Source organism: Grammomys surdaster, unplaced genomic scaffold (genome assembly GCF_004785775.1).
Source record: "Grammomys surdaster isolate TR1022 unplaced genomic scaffold, NIH_TR_1.0 147, whole genome shotgun sequence".
Taxonomy (NCBI): Eukaryota; Metazoa; Chordata; class Mammalia; order Rodentia; family Muridae; genus Grammomys; species Grammomys surdaster.
In genome coordinates this window covers 384,848-394,013 of record NW_021604605.1, presented here as the reverse complement: position 1 = coordinate 394,013, position 9,166 = coordinate 384,848, and the positions used below count along the sequence as shown (strand labels likewise).

The 9,166-nt window shown below is 39.7% G+C and overlaps 1 protein-coding gene across 2 annotated transcripts in view; it reads right to left on the bottom strand.

Annotated features, from left to right (window-relative positions):
* Plac1 (placenta enriched 1) overlaps positions 1 to 9,166 on the bottom strand; it is a 171,181-nt gene that overhangs the window by 22,896 nt on the left and 139,119 nt on the right. For both annotated transcript variants that reach the window (XM_028765027.1, XM_028765026.1), the window contains exon 2: positions 8,215 to 8,286. The gene's annotated coding sequence lies outside the window, so the exon portion shown is untranslated. The remainder of the gene's footprint in view (positions 1 to 8,214; positions 8,287 to 9,166) is intronic.

The following is a 9,166-nucleotide window of genomic DNA, read 5'->3' as shown; positions in this document are numbered from 1 at the left end:
AAAAAAAAAAAAAAAAAAAAAAAAAAAAAAAAAAAAAAAAAAAAAAAGAGGCAAGCTTTATACAGGGGGAAAAATTATCAACATATTTCTTGTTTTTATGAACTGGTATAGTTTTCCTCCCTACCTAAAAAAAGTGGTTGCTCCCAGAAAAGCCCAATTTGTAAGGTTCTGGTTACCTGTGCCCTTTCTCGGAGTGTGAACACAAAACAGGGTTGAACAGAGCCCTCGGATATATTTTTCTTTGGTTCCGATTTGATTCACTATCCCAGCTTTAGCTACTTTGCTAGAACTATTTTGATTCTAAAATTTGGCACTACTTTGGTCTGCTACTGTAGATTATTTTATTTTGGATTATTTCTTAAATTTTACATACTTAAGAAATATAATGTGATATAATTCCACACATGTATATAAATATATGATTATCAACTCAGGGCAATTAGTGTATCATTGTGTGTGTGTACATATATATATACTAAGAAACTTTAGATCCCATTCTTCTAGTTCTTTATAAAATACTCAGTTTTTGAGGCAGGGCCTCACTGTATATTCCTGACTGGCCTGGCACTTGGTATGTAGCAAGCTGGCCTCAAACTTACAGAGATACATTTGCCTTTGTCTCCAGAGAACCACCATGCCTGACTTCCGTATTTTTTTTAATCTAAAACAAATTGTAAAATGCAGCCACTGACAAGTATCAGAATCCAGCTAACTAGGGAGAATAAGTACATGTGAACACATTTCCCCACAAGATCCTCTCCTCTGTTCTCTGAGTACTGGAGTCAAACTGTCCATGCAGTAGAGATCAAGGTGACTCCAAGAATCCATTACGAATTGCTGATAGGCAAAGGATCAGTGCCGGGGTAGGCTGGGGTCAGGGTAGGGAGGTTAGGGACCAGGACTCAGACATTTTCCGTATAAGGACACTATGAAGAAAAGGATCAGGCCAAGGTAGGCATGGCATCAACAGATGATACAAACCCGAGGACTGCTTAAGGATGGAGAAAACAGAAGCTGACAGGATTGAGTGGGATAAACTTCAGGGAAGATACCCATTTAGCTAAGAGCAGCAGCTAGCAGACGAGTAACTGTGGCCAAAGCGGAATTAATGGAGAGTATAAGAGAAAAGTATAATTCCGGATAAGACAGGTTGAGGGAACAAGAGAGACTTGAACAACAGCTCCAGTGTCAGATGGCTGTGAGGGGAGGGGTTTTCATGGTAACCTGGGGATTGAGCATGGGACTCAGCCAGGCAAGGAAAGGACCCAGTGTCCCTTAATGGGTTAGAGTGAGGAGGAGGAGGAGGAGAAGGAGGAGGAGAAGGAGGAGGAGAAGGAGGAGGTATGGTGTGGGTGAGGAGGGGAGCACCTTGGCTCAGGGATGAATCCTGGTATCCTGAGAAGACAGGACAAGCTGCTATGTGAAAGGCTAAACAGGTTGGACTTGTTCCTGAAATGTACTGTACTAGAACATGGGTGAGCTCCCTAAATGCTCCTACTGAAGAGTCTGTACTTCTTGACTGACTGTCAGGAGGACTCTAATGTACACAAGGGTTAAGAAATCTGTAGAAGAATGAAGAAGAGTATTTAGGAACCAAGGTCCAATCCAGTGGAAGAAGGCTATCATCTCTCAAATCCTTCATATTTTCCCAACCCACTTTTCCTTTCAGGAAAAAGTGATGCAACCCACGAGTTTTGATATCCACTAGTCCTTCAAAAGCTTGTGTAGGCACTAGCACTCCTCTAACTTAGCAAATGTTTCCATCAATCTCTGGGCTCTCCTGGGTGACTTGGAGGAATCCTTGATAGGTGGCAAGAAAACCCCACTTGTCAGGAATAGACACACATGCTTATGTGCACATTGTTCTGCGAAGCATATTTGGGGCTTGGGATTTTATATTTCAAGGAATGAACAATGGGCCTTCAGACTCCAAAGACAGGAAGAAATGGCTTTATTATCACTAACCCTGTAGAAAAAGCTGAGCAACTTTTATTCCAGGATATTCCCCATATCTACAGTCTTATCCACTGTGATAAGTGGGGTAGCCAATGTTTCCCTACTCTACAAGAGAAAACAAATACAAGTTAATCTTCCTTCGAGTAACTGTTTAATTTAGTTAGGATCTTGCTACTGCTACCCCTGGCCTCCATGTGCCAAGTCCCTTCATTGTGTTTAAGTGGTGGGATTATACAAAAGGGGACTAAAAAGCCCAACACTCATGGGACTTCTAGTCCCAAGTGAGAAACAGACATTAAGTAGAACACACACATCCTTATTGAAAATTGAATAAAATTCATCACACACTTTTGTAATTACAGATCTAATAAATACTGGAAGGTTAGATTCAAGTGCTATCAGGATGAAAAACAGGAATCTAACATCTTCAGGAAGAGACAGAAGTTGCCACACTCAGAGTTGGGTGCTGCAGATGGCGAAGCTAGCAAATATACATTGCTTGGACTGCCCAAGTAGCTACAGAGGGGTTCACTCTTCTCCTCATTTTCCCTTTTTGCTTTATCGTCTCTCCCCCTACTACTCCTTTGCCTCTTCAATCAGCCCGAATCACCCTTTCCCCTTATCTGAGCACAGTTCAGTGGAGCTTTTATATTTTTGTCTTTGAAAACAAGTCAAGGGGCAGGAATTGCATTGCATGAAAATTCTGTCATCTTGGAACTGTGTATGTCTTGTCCATGCGGGATAAATAACAACATTTAAAAAATATTGCCTTAGAGATGTTCACTTCATATCTATTGCCACAAAATTGAAATCACTGGGAGTGCTTGCTTTTGACAAATGGTCTTTTGAGTCAGAAGGGACTGAATAGCGAGTTCTCTATGCTGGGGGAGACAAGTGAAGAAGGTTGTACAATTTTGCCACTCCAGAGCAGACCCTCGAGATTGCTCCAAGTTGTCGTTCTTTCTTGCTTTTAATTGTGCCACAGTTTGTTTAACTAGTCACCTATCAAAGGACATTTGGGGTGTTTAAAATTTTTTTTTGCTATTACAAATAAAGCTTCTATAAACATTCATGTATGAGATTTAATGTGGATATAGTTTCATTTCTCTGGGATAAATGCCCAGGAGCAGGATTACTAGGTCCTATGGTAATTGCATGTTTAGTTTTGTAAGAAACTGCCAAACTGTTTTGCAGAGTGTTTTCGTAGCATTTTTCATTCCCACAGCAACGTCTGAGAGATCCAGTTTCTCTGCATTCTCCTTGCCCTTTGGTATTGTCACTGGTTTTGATTCCAGCTGCTCTTGTAGGTGTGTGTCCCACCGTGGTCTCAGTTTGTAGCTCCCTAATGGCGCCCGCCTTTTCACACAGATACCATCCACATTGCCTCTTTGCTGAAACCTAACAACCTAACTTCATCTCCTTTGCCCACTTTCTAACTGGATTACCTCCCCCGCCCCTGCACTGAGTCCATATCACTACAAATATTTCCTCTAATTCTGTAGTTGGTCTTAAAAACAAAAATCTCGTAACATGGACCTTTTACAATTTTTAAAATGTGTTTGTGAGACAGGGTCTTGCTAAACAGCTCAGACTGGCCTCCATTACACAATTCTCCTGACTTTACCTTACAAGCACTGACATTACAGGAACTCTCTCCTGGAATCTTTTGCATTTTAAAAAATAATTTATTTTTATTTTATATACATTTGTGTTAGCTGGGCGGTGGTGGTGCACACCTTTAATCCCAGCACTTGGGAGGCAGAGGCAGGCGGATTTCTGAGTTCGAGGCCAGCCTGGTCTACAGAGTGAGTTCCAGGACAGCCAGGATCACACAGAGAAACACTGTCTGGAAAAAAACCAAAAACAAAAACAAAAACATTTGCGTTTTGCCTATGTGTGTGAGGAAGTCAGATCTCCTAGAACAGGAATTAGAGGCAGCTTTAAGCTGCTATGTGGTTGCTGGGAATTGAACTTGGGCTCTCTGGAAGAGCATACAGTGCTCTTAACCACTGAGCCATCTCTCTAGCCCACATATAGAATACATTCTTGGTGCTTCAAGGTAGGGAGAGGGTTTTTTTTTTTTTTCGAGACAGGGTTTCTCTGTGTAGTCCTGGCTGTCCTGGAACTCACTCTGTAGACCAGGTTGGCCTCGAACTCAGAAATCCGTCTGCCTCTGCCTCCCAAGTGCTGGGATTAAAGGTGCGTGCCACCACTGCCTGGCAAGGGGGTTGATTTTTAAGACAGGGCTTCTCTGTATAGCTCTGACTGTTCTGAACTCACTCTGTAGACCAGGCTGCCTTTGAACTCATAAATCCACCTGCCTTTGCCTGCCTAGTGCTGAGATTAAAAGCATGCACCACAGCACCTATGGAATCTTTCACATTTTGATCTGGTGCAAGTTATTGTTCATGAAACTCAGCATTGTGCTACTTTGTCTAAGAGCTCTGGGACCTGAAGATTGTTTCCTATTTCTTTTGTAAGTCTTCACTCTGAACATATCTAAGTGCATTATGAACATTTAAAATATAAACTATGAAACTGAGACCCAAGTTTGTGATGGTTAATTTTGCTTATCACCTTGGTTGTGCCTTTGCCAGGAGCCTGTGGGACAGCTAACCTGGAGTATGGTGTTTTATAGCAGATATCCTAATGAACGGGACGAGGATGAGACCCAATTTCAGAAAGCTGTTCTCTGACCTCTACATGAGTGCCATGACACATGTGTGCCTTCCCATTAAATAATTAAATAATTTTAAAAGACTCCCTTCCCATTGAGTTGTATTTGTATCTTTAAGAGAAATTAGTAGTCATATTTATGTGTTACTCCTTCTGGGTTTTGCTGTTCTGTTGGTTTATGTGTTTGTCCCTCTGCCAACACCATGCTGTCTTGATTACTGACGATGTGTAAGAGTGCCAACTGATTCCGTCCACCTTATTCTATCTCCCTCTCTTTCTCCCTCCCTCTCTCTCCAGTACTATCGATCAAACCCAAGGCCCACTGCATATCAAGCAAGTACTCCATCCTCTCTTTCTTTATTATTATGGGTTTTGAAACTCATATGTAGTAATTGTACATATTTATGGGAGGGTCAGTATGGCATTCCAATTATTCCTGAGATGTCAATTTGTTTTATATATAATTAATTTTCAGGATTTTAAGTTATACTTAGAGAAATGAGGAAAAGTATGTCTATTCAAACTTTCTGGGGGTAAAACCCACTTGATTTCCAGGACCCCACCTTTCCAGGTAGTTATGAAACATCATTGCTTGAAGATAATGGTGTTTAGAAGTCACATGATAATATGCTATCTTTGTTGAACAAGTGGCTTATACTCATGTAGCTTTGACAAGTCGGGATAGAACTACAGACCACAGTATCCACAGGGTTCTCTAGCCACTGAATTGGTGGCAAATTGCTTGAGTCTCTTGAGAACTAAAAGGTCTCTGGGGTTGCATAGAATCACAATGGGTGTTTGAGAGGCTATGGAGAAACACATGGCTGCAACTCTCAGGGATGTAGTTGAGAAGACAAGAAAATGAGTTGGCCATCCCAAAGGCTGGCAAATATTAGGTACTCAGTGGGTGCTTATGTGAATGAATATTGCTGAATAAATGCTAATTGCTCCTAAATGAGCTATGTTGTAATGATTTATACTACAAGGGTTTTATTTATTTATTTTTTTGGGCAGGGTTTTTTTTTTTTTTTTTTTGTAGTTTAGGCTAGGGTGACCAGCCAGGGATCTATCTGTCTCTGCCTCCTCACTGCTAAAAGTACACAAGTACACTGTGATGTTCCGCTGTTTGCCATGGGCTCTCGGGGTTGAACTCAGGTCTTCACTCTTGTCCTACAAGTACCTTACTAATTGGACTTTTCCCCCAGCCCTTGGGAGTGTTGTTAAGGCATGGCGATGTTTTTGAAGGAAAACTGACACAATCTGTTAAACCCTGTCCAGGGTGAAGGGCGGGGGCTTGAAAGAGAACAAAAGCCAAATTCACTCTGGCTCAGATTCTTGGTGACAGGGAAACAAAATAAATTTGATTTTGTATCTGACAGTCTTGAGCTGATGGGAAAACATTCAAGTGCATTTGTACCGTAAGTATTTGGAATATTTATAGTTGAGAAAAACATCTAACTCAAAAATTCTTTTTATTCGAGAGTCTCCAAAAGATGTAGACCCCAGCAGCCCCAACTTTGTAACTAGGAAACTGTGAGATTTAAAGCAATTCAAAAATTTCTCCTGTATTTTGACTTCCTCAACTGTAAAATGGGTGCTTTGATAAATGATATTTCTTTGAACTAACATTTATTTCAGCATAGGATCGGTATTTTTGAAATAATCTTATTCTTGTTGAAATATTTTCTTTTCTGCTATAAAGATCTAGGATTCTGTGATTTCTTAAGATATCTGTCTTTAGTGGCTGGCTTTTTATTTAGTACCCCACCCCACCCCCACCAACAGAGTCAGTTTATATCATGTCAAACTAATAAAGTCAGGGTGTGAGAGCTATGTGTGCTGGGTCTCAATCCTTCCAGACTTCCTAAGCGCTTCTGTCTTTTGAGCTCTCCTCCACTCTTGGGAGTACAGTGGGCATATGGCCATTAGGACACAGGAAGCAAGGCTTTGTGATACATTAAAGCCTTTGGGTTTTATTTATGTCTGCTTTCTCTGGCATTTGTTTCACAGATCTGGACAGTAGAAAAATAGGAGGGAGTGGTAAGAAGGAAGGATGAAATTAGAATTTGTTAAAAAAATGAGAAATGAATGAATGTCCTTTCAACAGCAAATGCAGACGCCCAGTACTTAATGCTGAAAAGACTTTGGGGTTTTATTTGGTCTTTCTGGAAACCAAATATTATTGTGACTCTCCAAATAGCATCCAAAAAGGGTTTTCTTGTCCAGTTCTGGTCAGTGGGATGAATCTGTATCATATTACTAGAATTTTATGTACATGATCCATCTATCATCAAATTTGTATTTTTCCAGTCAATTTTTAAAAAGATTTTAAAGCAGGACAAGCTCATTATAAAAATAAGGAAATGAAAATAATTCACAATCCTACAGCACAGAGTCAACCACTGTTAAAATTTATATTTATTTCCTTCTAGTCTTACACACACACACGCACGCACACACACACAGTATCATGCCATATGCTCATTTGTATATCTTCTCCCCCTTTATTTAATTTGGGCTGTGAGCATTTCCCTATGCTATTAAACAGTCTTCTAAATATGATTGAGAATAATGATACAACACTTCATACTATAAAACTATATAGCATTTCACAATATAAATATATTTTACATAGATAATTTCAGAAGTTTTCACTTTATTTTTAAATGATGCTATAATTTCGTAGTAGTTTGATATGTCTATTATATTTCAAATGCTTATTTTTATTAATTAATACTTTGATCATATATATTTATAGGGTATAGTGTTATAATTTGATAAATGTATAGGCTGTGTAATGATTGAATCCGAGTAACTGACATTCCCCTCTCCTTAAACACCTACATTTTTTATTAGTAAATGATTGTGCTTTTGAAAAGATGAATTCTTAGAAAAAGCCTCTCAGGGGGCAGAGGAGAAGAACACTGTTAATGTTTTGATACATTTTGCAGCTGCCCTTGTGTGTGAATTATACTGATTTGTGTTCCTATGGGTGCTGAAGAATGCCTATGTTTCTGCATTAACCCGTCACCATTGTGGATTCGGGCACTATGTATTTCAACTCAAAGGCATTTAATAAGCCCCTCGAGCATGTTGTGTCTCAACCTTTCCAGACTTCCTAAGCTGTTCCTAAGCAGAAGCACCTGCTATATGCTGGGTAATTAGACTCTCTAGTTATGCCAAGTAAATGCCAGATAAGACACATATGAAGATGATTAAAAATGCAAGTGGAAAATAACAACACATAATTTTCTATGGCTAGAGCTGACACTACTTAGCCTTTAAATAGTTACTCATTGGAGGAAGACACCAAAGTAGCTAATTAAAATAATTCAGATCCCAAGAGCACCCAAAAAAATTTGCTGTAACAGGAGTCTTGAAAAACACAGAGGTTGAGTTAGGATTATTCAGTGTATTTCCTGGTATAAAGCAGAATGGGAAGGGAGAGAAATATTACAAATTTACATCTTTCACAAAAACACACATGGGTGAAAGGACCATTTCAGCTTTTGTCAATTCCCTTTACAAAGTTAACCTGTTGGTTATTGGAGAAGGGGGACACAGAACACACAGAAAACTAACCTCCTTCTGGCAGCTGGGGATAATTTGTCAGTCTCCTTTGAAATGTGGCTTTGTGCTCACTGCTGAAGGCAGCTGGAAAAGAAAAAGCATGACAGACAAAAGCTGAAATCCACATGAAGAAAGGTCTTTTTCCCCAAAATTCCTGCCTGAGTTAGCAATGGTCAGAACAGAAAGTACATGTCTATCTTCGCAGAGAAGGCCCCTATGCTATGGGAGGCATTCAGAATGCCTGTTGACCTGAATAGGGTTGGTGGATAGCATCTAAGCAAGCCTTCTTACCCTGTGACAGATTGCATGCTCAAATCTGTCTACAAGGAAGTCTAAACCAGTGAGGTTGCCATCTTTGGAAATCTGGCAAAAGCATTTACTACCTTGAAAAAGCAGACCTAATTCACACATAATGGCAACTGGCTAAGAAATAAAGGCTTAAGGGCACAATTTCAAACTAAAAGGTAACCAATGGAAATGACTGGAACAATACTGTCAAACTGGAGACAGCTCAACTGTTGAATTCTGGTACATCCATGCAATGGACTACTACTCAGTAACACAAAAGAATGGACCATATAATATAGACCAACAATCAGTGAATTTCAAGCCAGTTATCAATGACTCAAAATAGTTATCATAGGTGAAAGAACACAGTGACAAAAGGTTGCCGCATGCTGCTTGATTCCATTTGCAGAGCATTATGTAAAAGGCAAAGCTGAAAAGACATGACACTTTTCAGTGGTTGTCAGGCCACTCAGAGAGGAGGGGCAGTTAATTATTAAAGGTAGTATACAGATATTCATTGGCAGGTATTCATTTGGGCCATGGAACTACTGAGTGTGAAGTTCTTGGTGGTGGTCAGATGACTTTATATTTGCCTAAACACAGACTGTATACCAAAAAAGTAAAACTCACCACATGCTACTTTAAAAATTAGAAAACAAAACAAACAAGAAGACAA